Source organism: Pan paniscus, chromosome 1 (assembly GCF_029289425.2).
Source record: "Pan paniscus chromosome 1, NHGRI_mPanPan1-v2.0_pri, whole genome shotgun sequence".
NCBI classification, from domain to species: domain Eukaryota; kingdom Metazoa; phylum Chordata; class Mammalia; order Primates; family Hominidae; genus Pan; species Pan paniscus.
Genome location: NC_073249.2, coordinates 25190324 through 25195165, shown reverse-complemented (window position 1 = coordinate 25195165; position 4842 = coordinate 25190324). Strand labels below are relative to the sequence as shown.

Below are 4842 nucleotides of genomic sequence, written 5' to 3'. Positions count from 1 at the left end.
ATGCTTGAACATTTCTCGTTGGAATTATTTCATCAATTATTGCCCTGAAGACCATTTTACATTGATTCCAATGTTTGGATTTACAGTATCATGCATCAAAACCAAAAAGATTACTGAACAGTAACCTAAGTGCATATACACTTTAAGCACTTCGTTTTTTAATTGAAGCATCCTCCATTCTTTGGTGGTGTAACCCCACCTAGTGGTAGTGGCATATTTTATCTTTTGTCTTTCACACTTTCATTCTCCTAAACCTCATACAGTATTTCACAAGCAAACAGCTTCTGGTCTAATTGTGCTTCATAACTAGGGTGATTTATGTCCAGATTTGCTCAGGACAGTCCTGATTTTTGATTCAGCAAAATTATTGCTAGTATCCCCTTTGTGGAAATACATGAAGACCAAATACATAAGAAGAGGCGAAGACTATTTGTTCAGAGTTTGCTATAACAAGGGAGTCAGCCACCATCACTTGTGTTTTGGCAGAGCCTCAAAGACAGGCAGAGGAGTGGGAAAACTTTATGGTGGGGAATAGGGGAAGGCTTCAGGTACGCCCTAACTGAAGACTGTTGTCATAGGGAAGCTATAGGTGGGCTAACTAGAACTAGCAGAGCATCCTATGTGTTTGGTTGGGATGCACAGTTGGTTTTCTTTTTGGTCCTATGTTGACAGCAGGTCCAAAAATTAGAAAAGCTATCATTTATTAATAAAGTTTTTGCCATCTGGGGCCATTTGTTACAGGGGTTGTTGCTGGGTTCCTGGATTGTTTGCTAGTGATAGTGATCTAACTTCCTACATGTCTGACTTGTAGATGATATATTGGTTTTCTGGTCTGGTTGCTGCAGATTGTGAGTCAGAGTTCTATTTTTGCATTTGGTCTGGCCATTTTTCATTCACATGTTCAGTGTCTTCCTTTTATCTCTCAAAAAGGTTCTAGTTTGGACAATGTATGACCACTCTATGTATAGTAGGAACATGGAGAAAAAGATGAAGTTTGCATGTCAGAGGATCCTTACTGAGATGCAAAAATGAGGCTGCCTGCTTGCTGGGAGCTGGAGACTGAGTTCTGTTCTGTTATGTTCTTTTCTTTTCTTTTTCGAGACAGGGTTATATGGTTTGGCTATGTCGCCACTCAAATCTCATCTTGAATTGTGGCTTCCATAATTCTTATGAATTGTAGGAAGGACCCAGTGGCAGATAAATGAATCATGGGGGTGGTTTCCCCCATACTGTTCTGGTGGTAGTGAATAAGTCTCATGAGATCTGATGATTTTATAAGGTGTTTCCTCTTTTGCTTGGCTCTAATTCTGTCTCATCTGCCATCATGTAAGACGTGCCTTTACTCTTCCACCATGATTGTGAGACCTCCCCAGCCACGAGGAACTATAGGTCTATTAAGTCTGTTTTTCTTTATAAATTACCCAGTCTTGGGTATGTCTTTATCAGCAGTGTGAAAATTGACTAATACAGAGCATCCCACTCTGTCGACCAGGCTAGAGTGCAGTGGCATGATTTCAGCTCACTGCAACCTCTGCTTCCCTGGTTTTTTTTGTTTTTGTTTTTGTTTTTTTGAGATGTAGTCTTGCTCTGTCGCCCAGGCTGGAGTGCAGTGGCACGATCTCAGCTCACTGCATCCTCCGCCTCCCAAGTGCAAGCAATTCTCTGCTTCAGCCTCCCGAGTAGCTGGGATTGCAAGTGCCCACCATCACACCCAGCTAATTTTTTTGTATTTTTAATAGAGATGGGGTTTCATCATCTTGGCCAGGCTGGTCTTGAACTCCTGACCTCGTGATCCATCCGCCTTGGCCTCCTAAAGTGCTGGGATTACAGGCGTGAGCCACTGCTCCCGGCCACTTCCCTGGTTTAAGCAATTCTCCCACCCCAACCTCCTGAGTAGCTGGGACTACTTGTGCGTGCCACCACACCCAGCTAACTTTTGTATTTTTTGGTAGAGACAGGGTTTCATCACATTGGCCAGGCTGGTCTCAAACTCCTGACCTCAAGTGATCCGCTCGCTTCAGCCTCCCAAACTGCTGGGATTACAGGCATGGGCCACTGCGCCCGGCCTTGAGTTTTTTGAGATTAAAAAAAATCTTTAATTTATTTTATTTGGTAATGGCTAACGATTCCATTTTCTAATCAGGTTTATCATTCTTTGAGGTGATTGCCTCATTTATGTTCCTGATCCTGAATAGAATGAAAATAATATTTTGAGCTTGGCATTTTATACATTCATTCTACAAATATTTATTGTCTCCTGTGTACCAGTTACTATGCCAAAGTCAAAAAAACCAGTGATGACCAAAACAGATATGGCCTTGGAACTTATATTCTACAGTGTCCCTTTAGAGAGGGACAGGAGATGAACTGGTAAATCAATAAATGTTTAATTAAAAAATGAGAAGTAAGGAGGATTTCATAGCCCATGGTATAGAATCTTTTTATTTATTTATTTATTTATTTAGAGACAGAGTTTCGCTCTTGTTGTCCAAGCTGGAGTGCAATGGAGTGATCTTGGCTTACCGCAACCTCCACCTCCCGGGTTCAAGCAATTCTCCTGCCTCAGCCTCCCAAGTAGCTGGGATTACAGGCGTGCACCACCATGCCCAGCTAAGTTTTTGTATTTTTAGTAGAAACGGGGTTTCACCATGTTAGCCAGGCTGGTCTTGAACTCCTGACCTCAGGTGATCCGCCTGCTTCGGCCTCCCAAAGTGCCGGTATTACAGGGGTGAGCGACTGTGCCCTGCCTATTTTTTTAATTATTATGTTTTGAGATGGAGTCTCACTCTGTCACCCAGGCTGGAGTGCAGTGGCGTGAGCTTGGCTCACTGCAACCTCCACCTCCCGGGTTTCAAGCTATCAAGCGATTCTCCTGCCTCAGCCTCCCAAGTAGCTGGAATTACAGGCACGCACCACCATGCCTGGCTAATTTTTTTGTGTTTTTAGTAGAGATGGGGTTTTGTTATGTTGGCCAGGCTGATCTTGAACTCCTGACCTCAGGTGATCCACCCACCTCCACCTCCCAAATTGCTGGGATTACAGGTGTGAGCCATTGCTCCTGGCCTGAATCTTTCATATAGAAAGTTTTTAGTAAATAATTGTTAAGTAAATGAATGAAAATTGTGAAGTAAATAATCAGAGTACTGTGATAGAAAATAACAAGGCCAGGTGCAGTGGCTCACGCCTGTAATCCCAGCACTTTGGGAGGCCGAGGCAGGCAGATCACCTGAGATTGGGAGTTTGAGACCAGCCTGACCAACATGGAGAAACCCTGTCTCTACTAAAAATACAAAATTAGCCAGGGGTGGTGGCGCATGCCTGTAATCCCAGCTACTCGGGAGTTTGAGGCAGGAGAATCACTTGAACCTGGGAGGCGGAGGTTGCGGTGAGCTGAGATTGTGCCACTGCACTCCATCCTGGGCAACAAGAGCGAAACTCTGTCTCAAGAAAAGGGAAGAAAATAACAAATCCTTTTGTAGTTCCTAAGTGTGAAGAATGGGTGTTCATGCAGAAGGATGAGATGTGCTACCCTCAAACCTTGTTCCGTGCATATTACACGTCTGACATGGAAAAAAAAGAAGAAAATAAAAAAGGGAGACTACCTCAGTCCCTGGTCAAGGGAGGTCTTTCTGAGAATATGACAGGTAAGGACTTTAAGTATAGCAGAAGCCAATTGTACAAGGAGAGTGGGAAGAGTTTGAGGTAGAGAGAGAATCATGTGTGCCAAGACCTTAAGCAGAAAAGAAGTTGACCTGTTCTAGGAACAGAAACAGAGAAAAATAAGCTTATTTGTTGTTTCAACCACCATTATTTCAGATTTCTGTCACTCAAAACCAACATTAATTTGAACAAATACAGGTATCTGGAGGAATTTTAAAAGTCGAATCTAAGATTGATGCAGAAGAGAAAATGACAGAAAAGAGCCAAAACATTCCTGAATAAGAACCTGGTATCATTAACATTTTTTAAAAAACACTATTGAGGTATAATTTACCTATAATAAAAAGGGTCCATTTAAAGTGTATAACTTAGTGATTTTATCCATTTATTTATTTATTTTTAAAAGATGGTCTCTGGCCAGGCGCGGTGGCTCATGCCTGTAATCCCAGCACTTTGGGAGGCCGAGGCGGGCAGATCACCTGAGGTCAGGAGTTTGAGACCAGCCTGACCAACATGGAGAAACCCCATCTCTACTAAAAATACAAAAATTAGCCGGGTGTGGTAGCGCATGCCTGTAATCCCAGCTACTCAGGAGGCTGAGGCAGGAGAATCGCTTGAACCTGGGATGCAGAGGTTGTGGTGAGCTGAGATTGCGCCATTGCACTCCAGCCTGGGCCACAAGAGTGAAACTCCATCTCAAAAAAAAAAAAAAAAAAGAAAGTCTCACTCTTGTGGCCCAGGCTGGGGTACAGTGGTGATCATAGCTTACTGTAGGTTCAGCCTCCTGAACTCAAGTGACCCTCCTGCCTCAGCCTCCTGAGTAGTTAGGATTACAGGCATGTGTCACTGTGCTGGCTATTTTTTTTTTTTTAAACTGGGTCTTGCTGTGTTACCCAGGCTGGTTTCGAACCCCTGGCTTCAACCAATCCTTCTGCCTCAGCCTCCAAGAATGCTGGGATTACAGGTGTGAGCCACCATGCTGGGCAAAATTTTTTTTAATTGAGGTAAATATACATAGCATAAAATTCACCATTTTATTCATTTTAAAGTATACAATTCAGTGGCATTTAGTATGTTTACAGGGTTATGCAGACATTACCACTATATAGTTCCAGAACATTTCATTAGCCCAGAAAGAAACCCTGTAACTATTAAGCAGTCACTTCAGTTTTCCCCTCTTCC

At 43.0% G+C, this 4842-nt stretch overlaps 1 non-coding gene across 1 annotated transcript; it reads left to right on the top strand.

Annotated features, from left to right (window-relative positions):
- The first annotated feature begins 3467 nt into the window (after positions 1-3467).
- LOC112438816 (small nucleolar RNA U13) lies at positions 3468-3566 on the top strand. The gene has a single exon (XR_003027144.1). It is a non-coding gene; the product is annotated as a small nucleolar RNA U13 (small nucleolar RNA).
- The last annotated feature ends 1276 nt before the right edge of the window (positions 3567-4842 follow it).